The following is a 15,996-nucleotide window of genomic DNA, read 5'->3' as shown; positions in this document are numbered from 1 at the left end:
TTATGGGACTGAAACCTCTGTATGTGTGACTCGTAATAGTAAGCATTATTTATTTGCCTGTTACATTGAAGGAACTATCCTAATGTGAATAACTTTGTAACTTCAGTAATATATTTTAAATTCATAATTTTGAGAGCTATCCTGGTGCACATACAGGAAAAAATACACATATTCACATCTCTCTATATTTGTAGGTGGTATGGTCAAAAACAACTCATTTGCCTAGCTGGCTTAGATGATTAACCCACCCAGACTCTCTAGAGGAAACAGGACAGAAAAGTCAAATAGAAGCATTAAAGCCAATGATCTTTTGCCAAAAAAGTTGTTTAAGAAGTTCTCAGTGGCATAGTTCATCTTCTAGGAGGGAGATCACTCCATGGCTTACCCTTACTTGTGCCATCTGCAGTAACTTGGGACCCATGAAGCACACATCTGCTTTCTTGCTGCAGTACCCTCAGGTAAGGCTGGATTGAAATATGAGATACTCTTGTGTCAGATTGGACTATAGGAAGATTCTAATGCTGACAGAGGGCTTTGCAAATCTCAGTTCACTTGTCCTATAGAATTCTAGCCATCTTAAATTTTCTAATAAAAGGTTAAATTAAAATGTAAATATACAAATATGGTAGATAAATATAATATAGAAATGATACATAATATATCTAAATTATATATGTAAATATAAATAATATATTAATGCACACAGAACAAAAAGTCTCTTTACTGTTGGTTCACTGCAGAATACTTACAGTAACTAGCATTTACTGAGGATTTTCATTGTGCATAGTATTGTTCTTGGGCTTTGCATGTAGTATATAATTTAAGCCTGCTAAGTATGCCATGAAGCAGGTACTGTTATTACACCCATTTTTCAGCTGAAGGATTTGACAAAGAAAAATCTAGTAACTTGTCAAGCCCCAACTGCAAGTAACAGAGCCAGGAAGCAACCCAAGCAGAGTGACCTAGCCACTGAAGTATACACTTTTCTGGGTTGATTTTAATTTAGTGCTTCCAATATGAGAGGAAAGCAGAGGGATCATCACTTAGTAGAAAACAGAGTATTAATTCTTCTCCTTGCGTTCATACAATATAGTCACTATCTCCTTCTCTCTCTCTGGGACTCTACTGTGGCCAGTGGCCAACCTCTTTTGAGACAGATGGTCAATACTGAGTAAAATGTCTTTGACCATGGAAGATACAGGAATGTACTGGTTACTATGAGGATCTGACCTAAGACCTTGCTTTCACCATAAGCACAGTAAACAAGCGAGCTAATGAGCTGTAGATGTTTAGTGTGTCATCAGCATCTTTCATTTTTGTCATCGGGGTAGCCACCGTCAACAAGGACGGAGTGCCCTCTATGAATATGCATTCAGTCCTAGATACAGCAATTTATTCTTTTGAAGAGCAATTTATCATTTTGGTTTTTATAAATACACAAACAATAATCAGTGGTTAGGGGTTTCAGGCTATAATGGATGCCATTATTAGTGATTTAACAACTCCTGTGCATTCTGAGTATATCACCAAAACTGGATCATGCTATCCAGAGCCACATATATGCAGTTGTTAGAAAATCTCACTTTAAAAACCTCTTGTGCTCTGAACCACTTGGCTCTCAGAACTGTGGTAGTCACTAATTTCCAAACTCTGAATATGTAAAATTAAAGTACTTGCACAAAAAACCTAGGAGGCTGCTAGGTCAGAACATTTATTTAAACTAATAATAGAATGAGCTTTTTCAGTTCCAGCTCCATTTTCCTATCTATTTGCCTTGCTAATAAGGCCTTACTTACTTCAGTTCAGTTACCCAGGGCCAGGATCCCTCTTCTTTTTGGACTTATTGTAATTTGAGCAGACTTACATGGTTCACATGAAGAACTTCCATGTTAATCATAAAATACAAGAGATGTTTCATTCAGAGAGGATAACAAACAACAAAGACCTAAAGTCCAAAGCTGAGCCAAGAGATATCTCCTAGGACAGAATTCTGTCACATTTTAAAATTTGGTCCTTACAGATATTTTTCTCTGCCTGAAACATGTGTGCTCCTTCTATTTATATAAGGGTATAGTGACATCCTGTGTGTAGCTAGACTAATTGCCTCTGTAATTAACCTATTGGAAGAGGAAGTTACACAGAAATAAAATATCATTGAGTACTGAAAGAGGTAATTTTGTCTCAAAGTAAACCTCAAACTTTACCAAAGGGAATGGATGAAACAAAAAGATTCTGTCTTCTTCCATTATTAATCTGGCAGCTTCTCCCCTACCTTCCCTTCTTTCCTTTCTTTCCTTCCTTCTTTTCCTTTCCTTGTCTTTATACAATTCCTCTCTCTTCATTCTTATCCTACCACCTTAATTTTCTATATCATAAGCAAAAAAATATTGTGTTCCTATGAGTGAAGATTATGTTTTTGAACCTAGAATTGGGGAACACACAAATGTGATAAAAGGAGAGAGGTTTTTTTTGTTTGTTTCGACACTATTCACGTCTTCCTTGATTAAGGGTGGGCTACACAGAGAATCATTTTGATGTTCTCGGGTCTGAGTACAAGATATTTTTGCCTTTTTCCTTATCCTTGATAAAAGTATATATTAATTAACGTAGAGCAGAGTGTGAGAGTATACAAAAGTAGGGTTTCTCTTGATCTTTTAAAACCAGCAAAAACTATTGGAAGGCAGTATGTTGCAATAGAAAGAGTGCGGTCAGAATTATTCATCTCTCATCCCACAAGTGTGTCTAAGGAGGAACAAGAAGTATAGTTTTGCTCCTCAGTTTCCATGTTCCAAAAGTGCTCCCTTTTAGCATGTCACCAAGACATTTGAGAGAACAGTGAGATAGGGCAAAAGCAAGGTGATTGTCAGAGAAATTAGTCAATGTTGTCTTGTTGTGTGGGTGCTACCTCAGCAGGACCCATGTCTCAGAAACTCCTCCAGCTCTAGACCAACATGTAATGATCAATTCCATAATCAAAATGGTATTTTGAATCAGATAGCTTGCTTTAGACTTTGTTCATGAGATTTAAAAAAAATGTTATAATTAAAACATTTGCAAATAAATTACTAAATTTGTATTTTGCCTGCTATATTGACAGAAAGAGCTCAATTTAAAACTGTGATCATAGCTAAGAAGTACTTCATTGTAAAATATTTGAGAGTTTTAAGCCAGATAAACTTTCTCACTGTATTATATAATGTTGTTAAGCCTAAAATAGTTGAAATGAAGTGTTTTTGGTGTTTGAATTGTGGTGAACTTGGATTCTTCCACTTATGGGATAAACATTCTATGACTCAGTTTCATTTTATGTAAAATGGGATGAAATTTCTTTCTCTAGAAGATAATTGTTAGAAATAAAAGAAGATAATTGTGAAACTTTAGTAATGAGGTATTTGTTTACACATGCATAGTACCTATAAATAAATGCTAAACAAATAGTAGGTACTGTAACTATAGATAAATTTGATAAAGCAAAATAATTTAGATACTAAATAGTTTATTGTGGTGCTATTTAACCTTATCTGGCTGAACTGATCTTTGGATGAATTTATTTATTGGCCTATTCTTGCATTTTTTTGTTTTGTAATCTTTCCTACAGTAAGCTTTCACTTCTATTGACAATTTATATTTCTTATAAATAGATTACCTCATTTTTGGAAGATGGCGATTTTTGACAGCTAAGAAAGTATTATTCTTTGGGAAAGACAAAAGTCAAAGAGGAAAAGAAACACTACAGAGAGTTGTCCTTTGTATCACCTTTGCAATTAATCCTATAATCACTAATGGTTATCAGATTGCAAAGAAAGCCTCCTTATAACTAAAAGGAAACCCTCAATTCTGAATACATAGACATTTGATCATGACTGTGTTGTGGCATATTTGAGGTGTGCAGCATTTTTACACAGATATCTCATCTGTTTTAATTGGTGATCTTCAATAAGATAGGCAATTATATGAATAAGAAACTAAGAACACCATCCTGTGGAGATTCAGTCACTACTTATTATCACAAGATAATTCACTCATCCATTCAACAAATATTTATTGGGCACTCATTACATGCCATACACTGTATCAATCTTGAAACTGTGGTAATGAACAAAGTGGACATGGCACAGATTTTATGGCCAGACAGAAGGTATGTAACATAAAACATGTAATTGCAGTACAACATTTAAGTCTTAAAATAGTGAAAATTTGTTTGATCATTTAGCCTAAGTGAGTTGTGTGTTCCCAATTGTTGGTGTAGAGGGGAAATTCTGTTGAATTTCCACAGCATTTTATCTGTCCTTCCATTTGAAAACTGCTTTGCTTTGCAGTCAATTTCTTTACTATGTGTCGTCTCCCCTGAACTGCAAGTTTCTGAGGAGGCAGGCAGGAAACATACAGGACTCTCCTTTGTGTCTTTCATGGAACACATAGTAGTGTACTGTATATAGTAGACACCAATAATTGCATTGAAGCATGCTGAAAGAACAAAATCCTAGAGACTTGCTTCTCCTGTTTTTTTAAATATTCTTAAATGTTTCATTCTGAAATTTTTAGCTCTTCATGTTAATGAAGACAGAAGAAGGCTAAAACAAACAAAAACCAAACAACAATAACAACAACAAAAAAGCAAAACGAACAACAACAAAAAAAATCAAAAGTCATTTCTTTTTCTTCTTTTTTAATTCTACCATTTACATACTATTCTCTGAAAATTCAATTCACAACAGTCTTCTCTGAAAGAGGTTAATATTGGTAAGACTTTCAAAGTTTGCACTACAGAAGTCTGACACTCCTTGCCAAATGCAAGTAAATATGGAAGAAGCATGGATTAGTTGTGGTCTCACACATTTTGGAGTGCCATGATCTATCTTTTTCCTTTACCGCTGGCTCTGTTAAGAGAGTCAGTGTTTAGATAAGTTACTATCTCATTTTTAAAAGTCACAGCTCTTTATTGGTTATGAGAGATGTGATGTTGAACCTGTGGTTTGGGATTCATTTGCCATGGTTTTACTCAAAACATTCAGAAACTCTAAAAAATGAAATGGGATTCTGACAGTTTTTTAAAAATCAGAAAATAATCAGCTTTTATGCAGAAATCCAATTCATAGCTTAAGAAAATTCAGCATTAAAATGATAAAGGAAGGATTTCAGTGAAAAGAAGGAAGCCTTGCACATTCTTCTGGTAGGAAGGGAGGTGCTGAGATTGAGAGGCCTGGGCACCGTGCTGCCTGTGAGCTGGGGTGTAATTTAGTGAGCTGACAGGAGGAGTGAAGTATCTCCTCAATATCTGTGTTTGGCAGAAGAGATGAATGCATACATCAGGAAACAATGTTTAAGTGTTTTATTTCCTTATTTCAGCCTGTCAAACTGTCAGTGTAGTTAATGGCCACCAAGAGAGAAAGAGAGAGAGGGAGGAGGAGGAACAGAGAGAAACAAAGGTGCTATGGAATCTGAAAAGAAAGGAATCAGGAAAGCATTTGCATGTTCCTGTGACATAATGGTCAGTCAGACAAAAATCACTCACTGTATTCATCTCTCTGCTAAAGCCAGATGTGCCTGCTCCTTACCTACAATCCTTGCACCACTTTCTGCCCTTCCTGTACACCCCTAATCACTGCATCACTTAGCTTTGATCTTTGAGATTCCTCTCACTGAAGTCTTGATTGATGATCAATATTTATGGGAGTTTTTAAAATGTTAAATTGGTAGTATTCCATTTTCCTTAGTTTTTCAAGTTTATTATCATGTTTCTATTCTTTAGAAAATGTGGTACTGATGCTATTGGTATAAAAAAAATGTTCACTCTTGTATGTAAAATACCTCTTCTTAAAATCAGCGAAGAAATAATTGGGCCTGATTTGGACCCATTCCCTCTTTCTTTAAAAACTTACTGTCTGTCTGCCTGACTTGCCTATCTATCAGTCTCTCAACATGAAATGTTAAATCAGACATTTTATTTTTAGAAGTACTAAGCTATTTTAAATTTCTAGAAAAATTCTTTACCAAACTAAGGGAACTTTATTTTATAAAGGGGCAGTATTTATATTGGATCTTTTTTATACTGGAAATTAGTTATTTCTCAACAGACATAGAAAAGTCTGTTACCATTCATTGCTTTGTAAAACTCTGAATTTAAAATATTTGAAGTCATTACCAGTAATGAATACTCTTCATAATGGACACTTTTGGTTGCCTTATCAACCAAAAGCATTTAATTAGGAAAAAATTATTTTTTTAAATGCCAATTTTTAAATCTTCTAAAATGGTCTTAAAAGGCTGGTATGGAGTATTAAATAAAGTACATCCTGAATCTGGCCAACCAGATAATTTGGGAAATATTTAAAAATACAGAACCCTAGGCCCCACTCCAGATTGCCTACATAAGTATCTCCAGAGATGGGTCCCCAAGCATATAGCATGTACCCCACATTCCAACCCCCAGGTAACATCAGTGATCAGGCAGGCTAAGAACCATGCTGACTCTGAAAGATGTCTGCTGTGGTTACTAGTAAAATTCTGGCTGATTTTCAACATTATCATCATCATTCACACATGGAATAACTTTTAAAAGCTTTTGGGGAGTAAGGTTTTTCAACTGTATACATTTTGTATGAACTTTTCTATCCCTAAGGCCTTGTGACTTCATTATATTAATGAGGCCTTAAAAAGTTTTAACTGAGTATTCTCTCATTCTCTCTCTCTCTCTCTCTCTCTCTCTCTCTCTCTCTCTCTCTCAGCTCATCATCTATATGTGTAGGTTCTGCATTGGTGGTATCAACTAATAGGAGACAGAGAATATTTCGGAAAAAATTCTTTATACTGAACATGGTCAGACTTGTTTTCTTGTCATTGCTCCTTAAACAATACAGTGTAATAACTATTTACACAGCATTTATATTGCATTCAGTATTTTAAGTAATTGAGAGATGATTTAAAGTATCTAGGAGGGTATGCGTAGGTATTTTGTAAAAACGGTGCCATTCTGTTATAAGGGTCTTGAGCATTTGCAGATCTGTGTGTCTGCAGGGGGCTCAGGAACCAATTTCCCATGGATATGGAGGAATGACTATATTCATTTTTATTCTCCGTTTGAATTAATAGTACTAAACAGACAACTACAAAAGTGAAAGAATCTCCTCTCTTGTTCCCAGTGTGATTTAAGCATTCTTGATTGGACCTCTTCTTAATGATATCAGACATACAAATTTAATAATTTAAATGAAAATTTACTGCTCTGAAGCTTCAGCAGCAAGCTGAACTATGCTCCCTCAAACTTGATTCTTTATCAGTTCTTATGTATTAATAAGTGACACCACCATGCATCCTATTGTATTAGCCAGAAACAAGTCCCCTTCTCTGCCATTTGTCTTTGCTATCCTAGGTTAATTTTACTCCCTCAAATATTGCTCATCTGTCAACTACTGTTGATTTCCATCACCATTCATCCTGGGCCAAGGTGCCATCTTACCTGGATTATGTAATCACCTCCCAATTAAGAGTTTCTCTGTACCATGCTGGTGACTATTCCAGTGCTCCACAGAGATGTTAAGAATGCAAATCTGATCATATGTCTTCCTCCTATTCCAAGCTTTTCAGTGGCATTCCATTGTACTTAGGGTACATATCAAAATCTATCTATTACTTGGCACATGATCCCTCTATTGGTCTGCCTCTCACTTTTGGCCTTCAGGCATACTGGTCCTGCTTCAGTGTTTCCCAAATGGTACACTCCTTTCCCATCTTAGGGCCATGGAGTGTTCTGATCTATCTAAAAAGCTCTTCACCTCCAACTTACTCTTTTCCTATAACCTGAAATGACATTTCCTCTGGAGGCTTTTCTGATGCTCCAGATATGACTGGATCCTCCTGTTATATACTATTATGCATTTTCCTTCAAAACTTTTTCCAGTTTATAATCTTACATTAGTATAAGGGTTATTTTTAATCTAATCTGTAAACTATAATGTAGGGATTTTTGACTATTTCATTCACTGCTAATTTCCTTATTCATCAAATAGTTCACAGCATATAGTAAGTTTTTAAGAAATGTTTCAAATGAAAGAATAAATTAATCAGTGGAAGGAAAGTGCTCACTAATGCAGGCGGAACCCTGCATTTCATGCATTACACTTATCTTTCTTAGCCCTTTGGTCTGTGTAAAGTGTTACCAAGGAGTGATGATCTCCCAACCTGCCAACATGGTGCATTCTGTAATTTCAGCAGCCTCTGAATTCCTGGCTCCACCCCTTTTCCATGCTTCTCTGAGGTGAAAGAGGACTATGGAAGCCTTTGCTCTAGATCTATTGCTGCACTCTGGAGAAGGGATCTTAACATTGTACATAGTTCTGTGGAAAAATATAGGTAGATAATAGGCTAATTCAGAATTTCTTTACAGGAAATAATGATTCAATTTTCTGGATGCCCCTGTTTTTTTTCAAGTAAAGGGGTTGCTCTGTAGAGGATATGCAAATCTCAGATCTGGCCTGGTGAATTAGAACATCAGATTCCTGTCTTGACTCAACACATCATTTCAGGGTATTGGTGATAAGGGCAACTAATGGAGCTGGAGAAGATTTTAGATGCAGGGTTAAGGCAGGAAATTTATCATTGTGTGCTCTTCACAATATTATATTCTCCATAAAATGTAATGACGTGGGAAACTGGAGTTCCTGCTGTGGACCATTAGAGTGTCCTCTCCCTGGCCCTCCTTTGGGAGTAAGCCTTCTCCTGCCTGGGTGAGAAATTCTAGACATGTTCCAGGTATCCCATGCCTCATATTTACCTGGCCAAAGGCCTCAGACCTGCTGATGAGACCTGTTCAGACTGCTTCTGTGGTCTGTCCTTCAGAGGTCATGCTCTGCCCCTGGGATATGAAACCCCTTCACCCAAGGATGGTAGGGAAAGTTGGCTACAGAGAGGGTGTGTCTCTGTGTGTCCTCTTGCCCTGGGCCCACAAATATTATGGAGACTCTCTTGAGAGTAGATGGGAGCTACTTAAGGAGAAGTTATATAATAAAAAGAAGACAGAAGTGAAGTCTTGAGGAGTATAATGTCAAGGTCCAGGCAAGTTAACATTTGACTAGATGACTAAACCAATATATATCTGAGCCCAATAAATTTTGAAAATGGAAGTCAATTAGAAAAGTCAGAATAAGACAGTAGAGCCTTAATTTTTACAGCAGGACTTTCCCATCTAGCCAGCAGCAGCCATGATTGGGGGATAGTAGTTTTAGAGAGAATGCTCATGGTAGTTGGCATAAGACTGCTGGACCAAGTTGACATAGCTCCACTGGGACTCAGCGGGTTGTTCAGTTTTGTTTGAGAGAGGGAGAATTTGAGGATTGATTCTGTATTTGTTCTTGTTGAATAATCAGTATATAATTCTTTCCCAGAATTTTCAGTAGTGAATTACAACTTGCTATTTCTGTAATTGAGAAGAAGGATTAGTGTTGTAAGTACAGCAAGTTAGTATCATGGTTAGAGTTTGCTATGGTGAAAACACCAGTTGTTATTGTAAGCCAGCAAAATTTCATAGTATTTGTAATCCAAAGTCTGATACTATGAAGGCAGGAAGGAACAAAGTATGGGGCTTCTTTGCTTTCAAGGGATTTAAACAGTTTCATTCAACAGACAGCTCTCTTCTCTTTAGCCAACAGCTCTCTCTTTCACAGTGCCTGCAGAATCTTTTGCAAAGTTGAAAGAGCTGTAATTTTAATGTAACTATTACATTCAAGACATTAATGACCTGGATCACTACAGATAACCATGGTAACAGGTGAGAAATCAAAGATACTTAATTTAATTGCCACAGAAAGAAAATAAGTGCAAATAATCTATAATTCTTCATTTCCAATATGTACATGTTATTTTTTTACTGCATTAATTACCCAATAGTTAGACAGAAATTATCTAGTTGTTGCTTTGTGCCTCCCCCTTGTATTCATGTAATGGTTTTCACTCTAATAACTAATCATTATAATTTCTTACCTCAGCAGTTTAGGCTGCTGTGAACTGAGTAGCATGTTCATTCAGTTGACATTAGCAATTTTTAATAACAAGAAAAATGATACTTTAAGTATAGTGGAAGGGAATTAAGCCATTCTTTCAACCTAGGTACCTAAAGGCCACTCCACTTCACCGCCTCTCTGTGAACGGCTAATGATCTGCTACTGCTTCTTAGATTTAAAAATTCCTCTATATTTCTTAACTCCTTTTCTAGGAGTTGCTGGATATTTCTGTAGAATCCTGCTCAGAACTGAGGAGCAAGTTGTAGAAACCTGACTAAGAAATGACTGCTAAAGATATGAAATATTTCGTTCTGTGTCTTTTGGGTACCAAATGTTTTGCTAGGCTCGGAAAACAGTGGTCAATATGCCAGGAATCACAGTTCAGATAAGGCACAAAATCACGACAAGCGGGCGGATTTGTGTAGTTTTTTGTTTTAATTTAGTCCAGACACTATACAAGATAGCAGATAGGTGGTAGTTAGGTGTGAAGGCTATGTGGAAGAATTTTGTAGTACAACAAAGTCAGGGATAATCAGTCAGCTAAATGATAATAAAGTAATAATAATATCTGCCATTTAGTGAATATTTTCCTTGTCCTAGACTTGATCATTTAATGTCACACACATATAGACTTTGCTCCTAAACGCGATTGTTTTATAGCTTTTTTTTTTTTTTACTTTAGGAAAATAAAGTCCAGTAGCTAAGCAAAGGTCATTTGAGCATGTCAAAACTAGGAGCAAATTTCTGCCCACGCTGAAGTCTACCAATTTCTCTGAGTGGACATAAGGAATAAGAAAGAACTCTTTCGGCTCTGGTTCTTCCAGTTCTTTTCAACTCTGACACTTTCTATAGTCAATGCTCAATAAGTAGGATATTAAATATTAATTGATTCTGTTCCCTGTTTTCATTTTAGACAATAGCAAAACCATTTCAGAAGGAATCTGTCACATCTCAGATTGTTTTGTCAATCTCCTTCGGCAATTTTGTCTCAAAACCTGTCTCAGTAAGAAATAAGGAAAATAATTGAAAAGCAAAGGTAGCGGCATGCTAAAAAGGGATTAAAGAACCACTTTGCACAATCATGATGGCTATTATCTAAATAACAAAAAACAGTTAAGTATTGGCAAAGACGTGGAGAAACTGGAACTCTAGTGCACAGTTTGTGGAAATGTAAAATGGTAGTTTCTTTGGGAAACCACAAACTGTGGAAGTTCTTCAAAAAGTTAGGCATGTGATTTACCATATGATCTAATAATCCCACTCTGAGTACATATCCAAGAGTTGAAAAAAGGATCTCACAGGATGTTTGTACACACACGTTTCATAACATTATTATTACACTCGCCAAAAGGTGGAAGCAACCTAGGTGTCCACAGTTGGGCGAACAGATAAACACAATGTGTTCTATTCATACAACAATGTTATTCAGCTTTAAAATAGAAGGAAATTCTGACATGTGCTACAACATGAGTGAACCTTGAGGACATTATGCTAAGTGAATCTCAGTAGTCAAAAGCACAGACAGAAAGTGGGTGGTGGTTGTCAGGGTTTGTGGGGAAAAGTGAAAGGGACTTTTTGTTTAATTTTTCTAGGGTTTCAGTTTTGCATGCTAACAAAAGTTCTGGAGGAGACTGTTTGCCCAACAGTAAGAAGGTACTCAACACTGTTGATCTCTACACTTAGAAATGGTTAAGGTGATATTAAAAATTGTTAAAGGAAATATGAAAAGTCATAGAACAAAGAGGATATTGAACATAGAGGAAATTGAGCGGACATCTCTGAGACAGAGATCTAGCTCTCTTAAAAGCTCAGGAGAGAGGGATCTTCCAGGCAGAGGGATCTACAAAGGTAAATCCCTCAGTTGAGGAGAGCTGGGTGTGTTTGAATGAAAAGGAAATCAGTGTAGCAGTAGGATTAGTGGCAGATGACAAACTTGGAGAGAAAGAGGGACTGATCATAAAAGCAACAGTATACATGGAATAATTATGGATTGCATTATCTTTGTTACATCTTGGTTTTATTTCCTTTGTATCTTAGGTGATTGTTACAAAATTTGCTTTTTTTTTCTTCTGTGCCTGGGATTGAGCCCAGAGGCACTTAACCACTGAGCCACATCCCTAACCCTTTTTATATTTTATTTTGAAACAGGGTCTTGCTAAGTGGCATAGAACCTTACTAAGTTGCTGAGGCTGGCTTTGAACTTGAGATCCTACCTCTCAGCCTCTCAAGCCACTGGGATTACAGGAGCACACCACTGCACCCTGCTACCTTACACACACACACCCCACCTCGCAGTCCCCCTGTGCTGTGGATAGAACCCAGGGCCAGCATTCTTCCACTGATCCATACCCCAGCCAAATTGATCATAAACTTACCAATTTGTTTCAAAACTAGTAATTAGCATGTTTATTAATGTGATTCAAAGATCTTATTGTGCAAAGGCTCTTTTCAAAAATATTCAGAAGTTGTGTACTAACTTGGTAAGTTTTTGTTTTTATTATTATGTGTTCTGTCTCTAAAGTGACTATCACCTGAAAACATTTCAGAAGTAGTGTACCACTGTTTAAAGCATTGCATTCATTTTATACTTAAATATTCTTCAAAGCATTGTTGGAAGTTTTCTGGGGCCAGGTCAGTTTATTGCCCTCGCCTACAGTGATTTCAGAGACACTGGAGGCCCTAATTTTAGCCATTAGTATTGTTAAGTTTCCTGAAATTGTCTAGTGATGCATTTGTGTCAATTCATGATACAGTTTAATACTACAGTCATATTTTACAGCTGTTAACACACAAAATTTAAAAGTTTATCAAAGCAGCTGTCATCATTTAAATGCATCTTAAGTATTTTTCCTAAAGAAAAAGTTACTAAAATTCAAGCATGTGTATAATCATTAAATTCTCAATTTATTGATTTACCTTGATGGAAAAACCACTATTAATGATCTTAAGTTCAACAGATCTGTTGTGCATCACGACTATAGTTAATAACAGTATATTGTATATAGTCATGTGCTGCATAATGATGTTTCAGTCAAGAAAGGATCGTATATCTGATGGTGGTCCCATAAGACTGTAATGAAGCTGAAAAATTCCTGTCTCCAAATTTGATGTCTTAGCTGCCATGAAGTCACAATACATGCCTTACTGACATGCTTGTGATGATGTTAGGGTCAACAAAATCGCACTGTCATACAAGTATGTACAGTATATAGTACTTGATAATAAATGTCTGTGCTGCTACAGGTTACATATTTACTGTATTATATTTTTAAGTCATTTTAGAGTATACCCTCCTACTTATAAAGTTTTCTGTTAAAGACTATACTGATACCACAGACTATGTATGCTGCAGCAGTCTCATGCATTTTGTGTTTACTGCATGTCTGGATTGTATTATTTTTCTCTTGTGCTTGATTTATCATCATGTTGTTTTGTTCATGGTGTCCACAGGAGCAGTAGGCTGTATCATATCCACATACCCTAGGGCCTAGATGTGTAGCCTGGACCATCTAGGTTTGTCTCAGTGCACTTCCTGTAGTTCCCAAAGTGATGATATTGCCTTCATTCCTAGAATGTATCCTGGTTGTTAAGTGATGCTTGAGTGGTACCTGAAATTGATAAAAGAGTAAATTTTCATTTGTCCCTACAAAAAATAGTAAGCGCGTGAGGCATGTGTATATTAATTAGTTTGATTGGGGTTTCCATGATGTGTAATATAACCAAGCATCATGTTGTAAACCATAAATTATGACATTTTTACTAATTAGCAAAATTAAAGTACTCCAAAAAATCAAACATTAACAACTCAGAAAAAGACTTAAATACTTTTGATTAGAATTAGTACATTCATGCTATCTTCTCTTGGTATTTGTTTTTCTATTTATGTCTGGAAATAGTATCCACTTTGAAATACCACTCCCTATTATTAAAAGTTCAACAAGACCTGAGATAATCTCTTATCCCATCACACTTCCATGAAAAGTTCTCGGAGACTTTTCATCTGACCTTTCTTACCCACTTCTCACTGATATTTCTCTCAGATTATCAGTTATGTGGAAGGATTCTGGATGTATTTTTCTCAATGTTTCATTGATGCTCATTCTCTTACATTTCAGAAGAGTAATCTGCATTTGGAAGACTAGAACTTCAACTTGAAAGAATAGCAGAAATATATTCATAAAGGGATGACATGTCAGTTGGAACTTAAAGTTGATAAGTTTATTTGGACCAGTCAATCAAATGCTGAGCCTGGGTAATATGGGTGACTGATGGAACTCAATGAGAAGACCCTCTTCTTGGCCACTTCTTTTACTCTCTGGTGCAGGAGTGGAGTAGGAATTGTGCTTACAGAGCAACAAGCAATAGCTATTGTGAACAAGTACCAAATTAAGTCAGAAGTACCAAGTGTTATTTGTTCTCCTTCAGAAAAAAATTCTGTTGATGCCTTTAGTGAAGTAGGAATAAATTTCAGAGTGCATCTGTGTGCAATTTAAGAATTTTGAGTATTGCAAAAGAAATACCAGGAAAGTAGATAGTATTTTAAAGTGTTTTTGGATCCCAGAATGACTGGCTACTTAATTCTTACAGATTCATCAATATTAATTTGTACTTTTTCATTTGGAGTTATCAGTATTCAGATGTCTTATTGTAGCTGTTTCTGGCAATTTATATGATCAATAACAGGTTAAAGGGATGCAAAGACCATGATCCTGTTATCAGTGAGCATTTAAAACACTTGGAAGATCCAACTGAAGCAGGACACAATACAGCAAGAAAATATTTTTTGGTAGCTGTGCAGTAGAAGATCAGCTGGGTGGACTGGTGTCACTGGAGAGGGCTCATGCACCTAGAACCTGATCTGGGCCTTGAAGTTTGTATAGGCACTGAAGATTTAATTACCTGACATCTTGGAATGTGGGATGTCTGTGTAGTTTTAGTGTATGTACTAAAATTACTGTGAATTTTTCATTCTTTCCCACAGTAAGCACAGTTCATTCTATACCAGGAGGCTATGGTCTGTTTCACCTATGATGGACTCTTATTCCATCACACTGCCATGAATCCCCAGGTGTATGACTGACCACTTCATTTTGGAAAATACCTCTGGACAGCACCACAGTGCCTTTAAATAGAAAAACCTTTTCTTGGCCATGAGTATAGAATCAGGTTGAATAGATAAGCATTTCTTTAATCATTAAAAGACACTCGTGCCATATAGTATGTGTACATATTCTTTTATATGAATTTGATGGAGTTTATAAGCAGCCCAGGTTTTCTTTCTATAACTGGTTTTGTTTTCTGATAACAGTACCTTTTCAATAATATGCTGTATGATTGGGTACAAAATCAACATCCTCCCAAGTTTTGCTTTTAAAATACAAGCCTTTGTTTTGTATTTCCGCCTAAAGCCTTTCTGACCTTTGTCAAAAATATTTTTCAGTTATTCTGAGCACGTTGGTGTGCTCTAAAAAAAGACCACCCAAGTACGCTGCTTTCAGTTGGCAAATTCCACTTAGATTGAGAAGTACAGAAGCATCCCATAACAGATGAGAATTCGAGTCATTTAAATCCTTGAAAAAAAGTCAAGACTCTGTGGTCAGCTCACAGAGGCTGATCTCTGTGGCTTTGTGTTGTCATGTTAAATGATGTGACTGGGCATAGTGGTCATCTGCACTCATCTCCAATTGGAAATTTGGAGCAGTGTTTTCCAAGGGAGCAGTCATCCTTAGTGGTATGAGAGCTGCGTCTCCATATTGTCTCCATTTGTGTCAAATACCAAATCCCACAATTGCCCCATAGCAGTGAGAGCACACAGGAAAAAGAAAAAGGCATTTAAGAGAGATTTTAAGGCCCCATTTGTGTTTTCCATGATTTTTATTTCTTTGATGAGCACAGACACTTATTCTTAAGAGCCTAAATTCTTATGCAAAGTTTTAAAGGAGAAAAACAAACAAACAGTCTTTTCACCTAAACCCCAACTTAACTCATACAATTTGCA

At 36.3% G+C, this 15,996-nt stretch overlaps 1 protein-coding gene across 20 annotated transcripts in view; it reads left to right on the top strand.

The window, feature by feature from the left end:
• Sox5 (SRY-box transcription factor 5) overlaps positions 1-15,996 on the top strand; it is a 983,564-nt gene that overhangs the window by 187,062 nt on the left and 780,506 nt on the right. The window lies entirely within an intron of this gene.

The sequence above is a fragment of the Marmota monax genome, unplaced genomic scaffold (assembly GCF_021218885.2).
Source record: "Marmota monax isolate L192 unplaced genomic scaffold, Marmota_monax_Labrador192_F-V1.1 WCK01_AAM20220418_F8-fsc00012, whole genome shotgun sequence".
Classification (NCBI taxonomy): Eukaryota; Metazoa; Chordata; class Mammalia; order Rodentia; family Sciuridae; genus Marmota; species Marmota monax.
This window is presented reverse-complemented; position numbering and strand designations above follow the sequence as displayed.